Source organism: Leuciscus leuciscus (genome assembly GCF_965113295.1).
Source record: "Leuciscus leuciscus genome assembly, chromosome: 8".
In the NCBI taxonomy this organism is placed as follows: domain Eukaryota; kingdom Metazoa; phylum Chordata; class Actinopteri; order Cypriniformes; family Leuciscidae; genus Leuciscus; species Leuciscus leuciscus.
The window spans coordinates 10478797-10493672 of NC_138732.1; the positions used below are offsets into that span (position 1 = coordinate 10478797).

The 14876-nt window shown below is 39.6% G+C and overlaps 1 protein-coding gene across 1 annotated transcript in view; it reads right to left on the reverse strand.

The window, feature by feature from the left end:
• The window catches only part of ctnna1 (catenin (cadherin-associated protein), alpha 1), a 122270-nt gene that overhangs the window by 5442 nt on the left and 101952 nt on the right, over positions 1-14876 (reverse strand). The gene's annotated exons all lie outside the window — the stretch shown is intronic.

The window sequence follows — 14876 nt, forward strand, 5'->3', positions numbered from 1 at the left end:
CCTGCCAGCAAAGTGTTAAAAAGAAAACTCAGCACCTTAGTTAGACAAGGTGTCGCCATTGTTTCTTACTTTCACCATCAAAAAGAGGTGAACTAATGCTAATCAACTGACCTGGATAAACTCAAATGAGTACTACAGAATTGATGGTGCTGGGAAAGATGCTAAGTCAGGGGTGCCCAATCCTGCTCCTGCCGATCGACTGTTCTGCACAGTTCATCTCCAACCCTAAACAAACACACCTGCCTTTCATTTTCAAGTGATCCTGAAGACCTTAATTGGTTGCTTCAGGTGTGTTTGATTAGGGTTGGAGATGAACTGTGCAGGGGTGCGTTTCCCGAAAGCATCGTTGGCCAACTATGGTCGCAAGTTCATCGCAATGTCCATTGAACTCTATTGGCAACGAGGGAACTTGCGACCATAGTTGGCTAACGATGCTTTCGGGAAACGCACCCCTGGACAGTTGATCGGCAGGAGCAGGATTGGGCACCCCTGTGCTAAGTGATAAACAACACTACAGCTACCTTTAAAAAAAGATACTTCCCTCTGACAAAAAAAATTAAAAACAGACACTGAAAACCTTTTTCTTATAGGCTCTTCATACAAAAAAGGGATTAAAGTTTGTTTTTAATTGTCCATTTTAAAAAAAATCCTAAAAGGGACAGTTCACCCCAAAATATTGTCATAATTTACTCACCCTCATGTTGTTCCAAACCAGTATGACTATTTATTCTGTAGAACAAAAAAAATCCACAGATATTCTGGTGTTCAATGTTGTTTCGGATCCCACTGATTTTCATTATTTGGACAAAAATGGTTGAAGCATTGTACAAAATATATTTTGTATTGGAACAACATGAGGGGGAGCATGAGGTGAACCATTCCTTAAAGTTCAAGCTGTACTGCTATAGCAAGCAAGCTTCACTCTACATATTCATAAAAAATGAATTGTTGAAAGAGACAGAAAATGGTTGACTCTCTCTCTCTGCAAATATGTACATTATATTGTGTAAATGATGTGCTGTCCTCTGGCATGGAGGTAAAAAAGAAAAAAAAAGGAAAAAAAAGTCAACTAGACCCTGAAAAAAATAGTTCAAATCAACGAAAACAAGGGACAGCCACTATCGGGATTGATGAGCGGAAGAGAATAGAGGTGTTGGAAAAAATAACGGATTTCACGCCTCAATGTTAAAAATATCCAGCTATAAAAGTGAGTAGGAAGGTCAGGCCGCATCGCAGAAAATGTCATCTGGCCTGCTGAATTCCATTCTAAATGGACTGCGGTAGTAGAACAGCACGAGCAGGGTTCTGACCTTTCTCAACACATCAGGGAAGAGAAATGCCAGTTTCCCGTATTTACAGACATAGCAGCATTTTAATGTAGAGCAGGCGTGATTATAAATGGAGCATCTTGTGTAATACATTCTTTTGTGGGTTATGCCCACTAAAGCCTGAGGAGATACTGATACGCTGCTCGCTCCACTCCTCTCGAGAGGAGATGCAATGAGTTGTGTTTTTTCTCAACTAAACAGAGCAGATGACATATGGAGGTGATTAGAGCAGTGATGAAATCGTTCTGCCCACCCATAGGTCTTCAGCGAGAGAATTTCCATAGATATCATTACCTGGTGTTTATATCTGTCCCAAACCACAGAAAGAATTACCAATTGCCTTGCGCGCTGACAGACTTGCCACAAGCCTAAGCCAACATATGAAGTTTAAAGATTTTCTACAAAAGAACAATGCATGTCACTTAAGATTATTATTATTTTTTCTTTTAAGGTTCCTGGAAGAAGTGGGATAAAAAAAAAGGGAAAAAAAGCAAAGCAATCTTCAGAGGTAGGAGGAAACCAATACTTCTATGAGTCTCACTTGTGGACTTTCTGCATGAAGGCGCCCTCTGATTTAGAGTATGAATGAAACAAATTACATAAGCGTTTAGCACTCCATAATACTAACATCGCCCTACTTTGGATTTAAAAAAAAGCAATTGACTAGATAATGTATATTTCCCGTTTCAGGACTAGCAAAATAATTTCACCTTACTCTCTGTATAGTGACAGGTGGTTTTGCCCCCTTTTGTGCTCACTGTTGGTAGAGAATCATCGGACGACATGATTTTTCACGGCAGCAGTATCTGCACGCTGTCTCTTCCGCTTTATGACACATGGCAGCGTTAAGGCGCAATATTGTACGCCACCTATTGTACTTTGGGATGTGAACCAGGTGCTGCTACTGGATTATTTGTGAAGTCGCCAGAGAGAAATGCACATTTCATACGGATTACATAAGCAGAGAGCAGTCTGCTTTCTTTTGTTTTGTTTAAAAGTAGACATTTCAAGCTTTCTATATATTTCTCAGGTCTGTGAGGCAAGTAGCTTTGCGGTTCATTTATGAGACGAGCTCCAGTTCACGTGCCGGCGCCTCCGTGTCCTGGTTATATTGCCTGCTATATTTACTACTTATTAAAATCCAGGCAATTGGTTGATGAAACATTGATTAAAATTAAGATACAATTAATACAAAACGAAATTCACTATAAAGAAAGGTTTTCTACAAAAACAAACTTAATGAAGTGGTCAAAATCATGTCTGCCCACTCCATTTGTCTCCTGATATATTGCGCATCTTATGATCTTACTCATGCTTTTCACTTTTCATATAAATCAACAGATGAAATAAAAAAATTAATTCTTTTATTTAAACAAATATGAATGATTTAATGACTAGGCTACAACACGTAGGCCTATTAGCCTACAGCACAGAGAAATGTAATGTCAGAGCGGGATTTGAGCGAACGCCATCTTACCGGTGAGCATGTGGGGGAGAGTAGAGGTGTCAACAGTATTCACATTCATTACTCAGGTAGAAGTATAGATACTAGGGTTTAAAAATACTTCTGTAGAAGTTGAAGAATCAACTCAAGCTTTTTACTCAAGTAAAAGTACTGGTTTCAAAACTACTTAAAGTATAAAAGTAAAAGTAAAGCAAGGAAAAAATGCCATTAAGGACAAAAGCTTAGGTCGTGCCACAGGGGCCTATAGTGCACTACCCCACCTCATAGACGTTGGAACAGGGAGGGCGGGGGGGTCGGCCGCCCCCCCCCACCACCACCCCTTTTCCCCACCCCTCTAGGGGTCAGCCAGCTGTTTTTTTCGTTGTTTTTGGTTTCCATTTTATATATACAGTAGGGCTGTACTGTCCCAGTCGATTAGTCGATTAATTGGTCGATACGTTCTGGTTCGACCAAAATTCTGATTGGTCGATTTTTTGCTGCGTTTATTTCATCAGTTTTGCCGCGCTGAGGCGCGCTCATTTCATCAGGTGGAAAGCACTAACTGCTAATGGGGGTGTTTTCAGAGTACCCTTGTTTCACTGTAACAGTCTGTCTTCAGAACACCCCCCTTGTTTTCACCTTTTTTGGATTAGCCCAACCCAAGAGAGAGCGATAACTATAGAAGGTTTGATGCTGAATATTATTTATTTAATTGTGAGAGCGTTTAATAGTCAGTCCTCTTCTAACATGTCAACAACAAAGAAATCGACAGTGTGGCAGCATTTTGTTAAAATTGATAACAGGAAAAAGGTCGAATGCAAAGTTTGCAAGCAACAGTTTTCCACAGCTCGACGACAAACATGACATATCATCTAAAGTGGTAAGCTCACTTGTCTGCGTTAGCTTGCCCTGTCTGTTTTGAGTAGGCTATATGAACATATCAGAATTTGCATATTTCATTGTGATAACCTAATTTTTTTTTTTTTTTTTTTTTTTTGGAGCCTAATGCGCAATTGCGCTGTGCTGTTGGTTGTGTTAGTTTGGAGCCTAGGATGCTTTCTTTTTCAGTTATGCACTTTATTTCGTTTCTGCTCTTGATCTGGTTTGTTTAATAAATATTCTTTTTTTATTAAAGTGGACGTGCCTTTTGTGTTTATTAAGAGTAAAAGCTTTAAGTTAATAGTCTATTCGTGTCTCAGCTGCGAAGCTGAGCTCATGTTCAGCCTCGCTCGGTGCGAGGACATGCACGGTGAAATGATAGTGTCTGACAGTTATAACTTATTATTATAACATATGACAAAAATAATTGTCTAAATTATGTTGCATATTCCTCAACAGTTCTTGTGATGATATCACTAGTTGACAACATAGTACTATTTTCGGAAATCATAAGCTATGATATTGCGCAGGTGCACGTGATGCAACGCTGTCAGAGCCGACAGACTCGAGTGTCAGACTCATTTCAGTGCAAAATAATTAGGTCAAAAACGATTTAATATACTGCAAATAGCCTACTAGTTTTTTATGTTTATTTATAATTCATTTAGGCGGACCACAAGGCTACCAAGTACTGCGCACAGTGCGCATCTAATTAATTAAACTTTTTTTTTTTTTTTACCGTCATTTTTAGTCGATTTTAGTCGATTTTTAGTCGACAATTTCAGGACTTCAGTCGACCAAGATTTTCTTTGGTTGAGTACAGCCCTAATATACAGAATCTGAATTAAATGTGTTTGATTTAAGCCTACATTTCAACATTTTGTGTCATAAAATTTCTTGTTTTTAAGCCTTTCGCACGTACGGTCACACCGTTGTGATCAGTCTAGGCTGGTCCCTGGAGCGTTTCACACCGGTGTGATCAGAAGGGTCAGTGCATCACATGATCAACTGCTAAATTCAAATGTTGAATTTAGCCAGAGACAGGCGCGCTCAGAGTGTTTTCAATCACATACTGTTTATTTTAGGTTTCAGACATATAAATTCACATAGCCTAAGTAGGCTACTAAAAAAACAATACATTTAGAATTTGTAAAATACACACTGATGTCTATAGACATCAGTGTGTATTTTACAAATTCTAAATGTATTGTTTTCGGAGGTAATAATAATCCTTTCCATTATAATTCGTCAGATACACATTGTGTAAGTAACTTTAATGTTTACTCTATTCTTCTCCCAGTTCACCAGCCACTTACTTTTATGTATTTCGGGAGAAGTGGATGAATGTGAAATTTACACGTGTTGTAAATCCAACAGATCCGATTCTCTGAACTGCGTCTGCGGCACAAATTAACACGGCGGCGCCCATCGCGCATACAGCTCAACTAACGCGATCGTTATAAAGGTGTTTAAACAACAATACACTTCCACTTGCATATATTTGACAATCGGAATATCAGATATTTCATGCCATAGCTAACACATTTGTGAATATTCTGAATAAAAAAGGAAAAATGACATAAAAGCAGATCATCATTCATTCAGCGCTGTTGACTTTAGAGCGCTCCGTGGATAGACTGAAGGAGTGGTCCGTGGAGCTCGCTGAACTCCAGACACACATGGCCACGTTTTCTGCGCGTTTATGACCCTGCTCTGCGTAAATGCATTGCCTCTTTTGACGCGTTTTGACATAGATTTCATTGAAGGTAAATTGGAGCGGCCACACTGAGCTGTGCGTAACGCCCACAGACTTGAAGTGAACGAGACAGAGGCTGTCCGGTAGCCTACTGTCTGAAATGGTTAACTCTGTGGGGATGCATGTGCAAAACAGGTTTAACTAATCATAAAGTCAATCAGGATACATAACACAGGCTACTAGGCCTACACTAACACCCCCCCCCCCCCCCCCCCTCCCCTCCCCTCAAGAATCCCGCCCCCCCTCTCACAATATAGTTCCCACGTCCCTGCCCCACCTCCTCAAAAAATAAAAAATAAAATAAGGTTATAATGACTATAATGTTATATTAAAATGTTAATGTTGAAAAATTTGGGAAGCACTTCAGCTGCATATACGCCCATTGAAAATGAACGCATTTTAGTACAATGCAAATACATTAAAGAACCATGTATAGCCCCTTTCACACAGCGCTTTGAACCCGGCAAATTGCCGGCAAATTGCCAGAGCGCCTTCTGTGTGAACGCAAACTCGACCCGGGATTTATGCCGGGATCGATGCCGGGTCGGGACCTAGTAACATTGCCGTGTTCAGTCCCGGAACGCGCGCTGTGTGAACAAAAGCCGTAATAATGCCGTGTCGTATGTGATGACGCTGAAGCCGGGATCGTTCGCCAGCTGTGAAACGGTACGTAAAGCGCAATTTTATGATCGAATCAGAGAAACAAATGCACAGGCGTGGTTTCTCGAGAGAGAGATCGCAGCTCATAAGCAAACTTAAGACGCTGCTGAGATTACAAGTCACATCGATGTCACGTGTCTTTACGGCATTTTTACGGGTTGTGTGTGAACGCACTCTCTGATTCCGGAAAATCACTGGCAGTGTGAATGAACCAAAATCAAACGAACCCGGGTCAAATCCCGGGTCACTTTATCCGTGTATTTTCCGGAATCTCTGTGTGAAAGGGGCTTAAGTGTACTACTGAGCATTAATGCGTTTCATGGAGCGGAAGATATGATGACTAGTTGTCAATAAGTATTGTAATGGTGCACAGTGTTGCCAGATTGGGACGGTGATTTCCAGTCCAAAAGCTCACCAAAACCCACCCACTCCAAGAAAAAAACACCAAAAATGTTACTGCCAAAATAATGTGATATCATTTTATTACCATGTCATTCAAGGTTGATGAGCACCATTTTTATCTCCTTAAAACAAAATAACGATGACAAAATAAAATAAAACAATTTTCCAGGAAAACGGATCAAAACAGGGCAATAATTAAGGACAATTAGCAAATATGACTAAAATGTCAAGGTGGACACTATCAAAACGGCAATCAAGAAATGAACCGATGACTTTAACCCTCGGAAGTACACATTGCAGAACATAACGCAGAATTTAGCAGTCAAAACTGATTCATTGTTGATTCAAACCTTTTTCAGCAGCTGTCAGGGACAAGTAGACTGCATGCAGTCTGGACGGTGTAAAAGTTGCAGATGTCTGGTTAGGCTAGTGTGCACATGACCATGGACAGGAGTCGTCCCATATCCGATTTCAATTCAAGTCATTCAACTGTGCTCCCCTCTCAGAGTTATATTCACCATAGAGTCATCCACATGTGTACGTTTTTAGAGTTGCTTACTATCTCACTCTTTACTGTAGATACAACTTACTGTATAATATGTCACTTTGGTATTAGCGATCACTTGAACATACAGCTACCAACAACTTAGCGCGCTAAATCGCGTCTGCCTGCTGATCACTGATTGGCTAAAAGTACGTGCTCGTCGGTTACGTCAACAGCAACGCCAGCTGACTCTGCATGGGCGTGTGTGTTTAGTAATGTCAAGATGACTGATTTTATGGACTACATGCAGAGTTTAGTTTTTAACCAATTAGACTTTAAAATGTTGATGTTTGAAATCCGCCGAAAACCCAAACCAGCCCAAACCCTTTTTTACCCGCGCAATCAAATTCAAAACCACCCAATCTGGCAACACTGATAGTGCAAAAAGTCAAACTTTAGAGGCAGACGGTACACAATGGATCACGTACAAACCAATAGGGTGTCGGAATGGTATTTTTTTACTTCTCATCCAACCACAATCAAATTCACTATCCGGATGGCGCGATTTATCTGGAGAGTTTTTTTTTTGTTGTTGTTTGTTTTTTTATGACAAGCCGAAATGAAATAGGAGTAACGAGGCTATTTTTAAAATGTAAGGAGTAGAAAGTACAAATAAATGCGTGAAAATGTAAGGAGTAGAAGTAAAAAGTCGGCTGAAAAAGAATTACTCGAGTAAAGTATTGATACCCAAAATATCTACTTAAGGTAACGAAGTATTTGTACTTTGTTACTTGACACCTTTGTGGGAGAGGTACGATTTTCGAACAATTATCGAATATTATTTTGCTTGATATGCCAACCCTTAATATTTGCTGTTTTAAATGCCCGTTTGAGGTCATTGTGAAAGTGCCACTTTCAGAGCGGTCATGTCTGTAACGGAGAACCGTCACGTCCGTAACATTGGTTTTTCCTCATAAATGCGAACACGAAAAATAAAATAAAAGGAATATTTTATGTTCTGTGGAGAGCCAACCCTTCTTCATCTGGTGGGTAGTATTACTTTTGGTTTGCGCAATGTAATTCACAGAATTACTCAAAAATATTTCGCCACCTAAAATTTAAAGATTTTTTGCATCACGTCCGTAACACGTGTATTTCCCTCATATTAATCTAAAACGCATGTGTAGACTGATATTTTTCTAATGTCTGGACTTCTTTATTAAGGGAGTATGGATATATAAATAGACGTTTCAATATATTGGTATTTAATGCATTTTCTGAGAATTTATATTTCAAGTTTTGACTGCAAATGTCAAGTCAATAACGCTGGAATTGCCCAATAGTAATTTAAAGATGTGGTAGCATTGGAACTGGACGGGAAGGTTAACTCTCGGAGTTGGAAGGGGTGTGTCGTGATTCTGCCTTCTCACACTGCGACACAGGTTTGTTGATCTGAGTGTTGCAATTTCGGTTTCATATCGCATATCATTACAGCCCTAGCTGAAATAAAAATCTGGAGGAAGTGGTGGATACAACAGCAACAAAACAGATATCCTGCATAGATTTAAAAAAAACACAAACATTTACATAAATGATCTTTCTACAGGGGTGAAAGAGGGCCAGGGAATTCAGCCCACTCAGTCATCAGTATTCAACGTACAAACTAGAAACGGCAAAGTACCCAAGGCAATCGAAGGTTCATTTTAAAAGCACCTGTTAATATCAAAGTCATTTTTTACAGAGATAAAAGATTCATCTGTAGTTTCTTTAATAGAGAGAACTCTAATGCACTTGGAGAGAAGAACGTCCCTTCATGTGGCTAATGTGTTTTATATTGCGTTTAAATGGTCTGGCGGAGCATTTGTTTTTTAAACGGCTAAATATAAAGCCATCATGGACCATGACAATCAATCAAGTGGCATTTTAAACAGAGTGATGATCTTGCTCCTTTCCAAACAATTACCCAAAGGAAAAAAAATAAGAGACTAATATTTGCAAGTGCCAATTCTATCTCAGTCTAATAAAGTCCTGATCTAGGATCAGAGGGAAGAATTATAAACAATCATTATGACAGAGGGAAGAATGTTCTTAGATCAACAACTAAAATTTAAAGATGAAGTTTTCTGAAGAAATATCAGATATAAATCAATTGCCTTATATGTGCATCACTGGAGCTAATTGAATAGCCACAGCATGACATGGCAAAAGCTGCCAACACGTTTGCCAAAACAGACAATCACTTCCCTAACAGTTATCAATAGGACTGCCTGCTCCACTAGCATTTCTCATTTCACTAAATTACAAATGGTACATTGAAATTTTTTTTGCAGTGTGATATTTTTTACTTGGTTTTATTTGACGGATCGCAACTAGAAAACAATGGATGTGTTCCAAACATGGTGATCATGTCTAAAAATGAGCTCATTAGATATGTATTCTCTCCATACTTTCTAATAATCTGTACAAACAACTTTTTCAGAAATGAAAGGCAGATCTGCTTCAGGTTGTTCAGGTTGGCTGGATGACGCCTACACACTACACTTGTTAAATGTTGCCATGGAACTGGAGAGAGATCATAACAATGTCTAAGGAACTGTAGGGCTTTTTTGTTCTTGAGCCACACAACTATTTACTTGGTCTCATGTCTGGGTTATTGTCCTGCTAGAAAAATTTACTTTCTCCCAAGTCTTTTTCAGCAGACCGAAAGCGTTCTTATTCTCACATCAAAATATGATGGACAACTTTTCCTAGAACCAACAGTGCCCACTGAGACACTCGTATAGACTTTTGAACTCTTTAACTTTGTTTCTCTCTTTGTTTATTAGCAAGAAATAAACACTGCTAATCACCAGCTGAGCGGAGAATCTGAGAGATCGCTTCGTGATTTTTTGTTTTTATGTTTTTTTGCTCTTCTACTGTAGAGGGAAATTTACAGGCTTGTCACCGTTAAGCAGCCAGGGGCCAAAACTGGGACTAATCCAACCTGTGGTAGTGCCTATGGATCACCATAAATCTTCCCTGATTGAATGTAAATTGGAAAACTATGTATGCCAGTATACATCACTGGGATAAAGCACATGTGCTGCTGCCCGCAGGTCTGCCTCACTAAAAATATGCAAACCTGGTGTTGCACGATCATGTCTGTGTGTGGTGGTTTCATGCCTTCATGTGCATGCATGTAGGGCAGAATATTAATGGGCAGTGTGGTGCCTTACACATTTGCATTATAAATCTCAATTACACTGCATTATTTGCTCAGTACTGTGCTCAGACGAAATCCTCAGAAGTTGCCCCTGCAGAATCTGCTTGTAAATTCTTAATAAACTGCAGTGCAGACCTTTGTGTGGCAATGACCTAAATCCTGCATCCTCCTCATCTATGCACTACACTCATTTCTTTAAACTTTAATCGAGCTCCGTTACAGCCATTTAAGTGAATATTAAACCTGGCCGAACATTTTTGGCAGCACTCTGTAACAATCCAAAAACTGTCCTAATCCAACAGCTAGATGTTACAAAAGATGGATTCAGAAGGCCTGATTCTCAAACAAGATGCTTTTTTTTTTTAAAGGCCTCTCGCTTTGGTATCGCTGTCTTGTTTGTATCCTTGGATGTCCTCAGAATTGCATAGTAGTATGTGTTGTCACCAGTGTTGGAGAAAGTTACTTTTAAAAGTAATGCGTTACTTCCATTAAAAAGTAACTAATAGTGTTACTTAAGGGGCTTTCCATAGTTCCCAGAACTATTGGCGAAGTACCTGGATTTTGGCGCGTTCACACAGCAGGAACTAGGAACTATTTGAGGAACTAATTTAGCTTCAGAGTAGGGTCTAAAAAGGCACTATAGGAACTATCCGTGATGTTAGTGTACGCTGATTGGCCGAACGCACACGAAACCCAAGCACCCTGCCATTTTTTAAAAGGCTGTGTAAACACAGATTATAGCCTATAAATTTACTCCACAAACTAACTCTACGAACATGGAAAACAGTGATAGATGGGCCTCTTAACCTTTACGCTGAGGAGATAATCCAACGCAACTTTGAGGTGACCAAGCCAAACATGATTATGTATTTTTGCTCAGCTAGCATCACTGGACTTCAACCACACGGCATACGCTACTAACTTTTCATTACTGTCTACTTTCTATGTATAATAGTTCTATCTAATAACATTAGACAGGACTATTAGACAGATCGTAAACTAATGAACACGCAGAATGCAAACATTGTTTATTTGCTCAGGCTCTGGCGTTTCTCAGTGCCGTCAAAATAAAGGACAGCAGCACCATCAAAATAAAAGTCACAAGCGTGGCTTACGTCACTTCAGAGTTCCTACTGGCGGTGCGAATGCAACCAGAAAACGTTCCTAGGGGAACCATTATTTCTCGGGGAACCATCCTGGTGGTTAGTTCCTAGGACTAAGTTCCAAGAACTATCCGGTGCAAAAGCCCCTCTGCCAGGGCACATTTTGCTGGCTAGAAGAGTGTTATGCATAGGGCTGTCGCGGTGAAGGATTTTCCCTTGCGGTAATTTTGAGTGGCTCAATAGCGCGATATGCGGTTTTACCGCATTTATTAATTTATTTTGATTAATTTATATTTATTTGTTGCTATATAAATAAGTGTCACGATGTGGTCAGCATGCACAAAAACGAGTACATTTTCAGTAACCAATAAACCGAAACTAAACAGCGTCTCTGCGCATTGAAAGGCTGTCACTCAGCGCGCAGTTGTTACGGCAACGGACCGTCTTTGAGTGAGTCATTGTAACCATTCATTCGACAACATGTAAAAACGCTGATTGATTCATTAAAAGATAGTAATGAAACAAGGTTCATTATTTTTAACTTTGAGTTCCACTTTTCAAGGCTCAGCTGACCAGCAATGCGTCGCATGGGTAACGCGAAGCTTCTCTTAATAGAGACAAATGGCATTGATTCAATGCGTGACTCACTGAGTTTTGTTTCCCGCGACCGCGAGTTCCTCGCGCTGTGGATGCTGACCAGCGCTGTCGCTGATGCCATTCATGGTAAATACCCTTTATTTTAAACGTTAAAAGGATGACAGGACAAATATTAAACTTTCCTTGGACACGGCAACCTTTTCACGAATATGACTTGAACTCAAAGACAGAAGCAGGTAATCGCACGCACTCAGTCGATCGCTCTCGTCTGTTTAGGCTTAAGTGCAAATCCACGAAGCCCCTGTAAAAATCACCATGATAAAACCATGATCGTCTTATTATCATTATTAACTTATTTAACATTCAAACATTCAATAAACATGCACGAAGTTCAAAACAAGAAGGGTATAGCCTTATGAATAAATAAAACACGCGAATATCGTGGTTGCTGCGGTTACCTGAATTCCTCTGCGGTTGGCTTGTCAGTAGCACGGTAATGCGATATTGCGGTTATCGCGACAGCCCTAGTTATGCAATACAATTCATGCTTTCAACAATTTGTTTCATATTATTTTCCGGCTTTGCTGTGGTTTTTGTTGGCAATCTCAGATATAACAAAAGTACATGACATGACAAACTTGACAAGCAGTCAGGAGTGATGCTATAGCCCACCACTGTGTATTCTGTGGCAGGGCTTTGATATGACAAAGAGAGCGAGAAGGGCAGAGGGGGGGTGGGGGGTTGGGGTAGTGCCATGATTATTTGCTTTCCATCCCTCCGCAGGCTCCTCTGAATCTGATGATTCATCCTTGTGTATAAGGAACTGCTTTCCTTTGTTCATTTTTCAACAGTTAGCCTCTGGCAGCCTAGTCTGCACAAGGTGTGAGGAGCAGTCTAAATATAGTTTGGGATAAACATATATATATATATATATATATATATATATATGTGTGTGTGTGTGTGTATGTGTATGCATGCATGTAAATCTATACACATAGATAATAAATACATACATAATATACACACGCATACATACACACACGCATACATACATACATACATGCATACATAAAACAAGCTGCCACCTGGTAATTATGCTACTAATTAAAGACGAATCACACTTAATGGATTCAGGTCTCACATGGGGCTTCACATCCCTCTTTCCTTTCACTTTTTCTTCACCTACTGCCCTCAATTCCTTTATTCGTAGGCAGGACAAGAGGAGGGGGGACCATTTGGGAATGGGCTGGGCTGGCTCCAGCCGTCTGGAGTTGCTCACACCTGTTTAAAAGCAGGAGGGGTCGCACTCGGACAGACATTTCCTCCCACAATCAATGTACTTAGTTTATTAATGCACACAGTAATTCACACCATTCAAATTCCTAAATACACTCGCACAGCATACAAAATGAATGTTTGCCAAGTACCAAAATGAATAAAAAATCTATTGACTTTTGTGTAAGAGATGAAGACTAGCTTGTTTCACAAATATGCAAAGAAAATCTAAATTCAGATTTTTTTTAAGTAACAAAATTATTGTTATTATTATTGTATTTAATAATTAAATTATACGTTATAGTAAAATTAAATATAATATAACCATGTGTAATAAAATCTGTCATTATCGTTATTATTAGAAGCAGTAATACAATTTATTCAGCATATTAAAAGTAAAAACATAAGGAGAACAAAAAAAATGGCATGGTGAATGGCATCTCATCACGCCTGGCATTGGCATGTTTAGCGAAGTTTATTTTAAATGCGTCCTACACTCAAATCAATCCCATTACTCAACAAATTGGTGGGTTCAATATAATGGACAACATTTACAATACATAATGCATTTTATGTGTCAGTGTGTGCAGAAAAGCAAACACATCCACAGACACACAAGCACCTGCACAGTACCCATCTGTTTTCTGCAGGGCATATCATTGTATTCACGGCACAAAATAAGCAACAAACACATTGCGGGACGTGGCCGTCTATGAAAGCTTTAACAGTATCCGAACTGAACATTTAGTATTCCTCTCCAAATGGGTCAGCGCAGGTAGCATGACTACAGATTTGAAAAGTGGAGCTGCTTCACATTGGATCAAAGTGCAATCTAAATAAAATATCAAAAGTGCAGAGCTTTAGTTTGTATGAAGGCTCATTATTATGCGAGATTATGTTAAAGGAATCTTTTTGAAAGCACACTGCAGATGTTCATTGGAATGGCTAATAGCCATGCGGCAAATAGGATAATGGTGCATATCTTTACACTCCATCCTTAGGTGCTGCACTGCTCTGGCATGGTCGAAACGTGCTTGCCACAAATGCAAGAACTTAAGAAATTAGCATTTAGCATGATACAAAGCTTTACAAGTTTGCGGTGCTAACCCTTGAGCGTAACAGTGCAAAGTGTAAAAATGTCGTGTAGTTCTTAAAAACACACTACAAGTGCTATTGATCCGTAATCTGGTAGTCTGCATGCTGCACAATGATGTTAGCACAGCGTGACACACTCTTTTAATTAAATGACAAACTGAGAGGAGAGGCCTTCGAGGAGGGATGAGTGATAGGTGATGATTCTGCTATGCAAAACCCCCTTCCTGAGCTCACAATATCCCTTTCAACTGCTCTATTGAAAAGACAAGAAAAATCTTAAAGAACCCTTGTAGCACATGCGGCGGTTTGATGTTTACTGGAAATGTTCCCATATTATTTTCACGAAGCCTGAGAACCTGTCATTGTCACTCATTTTAAGGAATAAGAGGAGCTTTCCAGGAAAATAAGTGTTGGACTGTGGGGATTGAATTTACAGCCCCATAGTGCTGTCTTTATCATCACGGTCTGTGTCACAATTTTCAAAAGGTACTGGAAAAAAGCCAGGAATATGGGTTGGCTGGGAGATAAATTATGCACTGTTGCGTTTCACTGTAGTGCATCACAAGGATTAAGATCCTTAGGTAAAACACAAGAGCATGGATAATTCACCAAAAGACGATCAAGTTTTTTCCTGCAAAAGACTTATGAGAG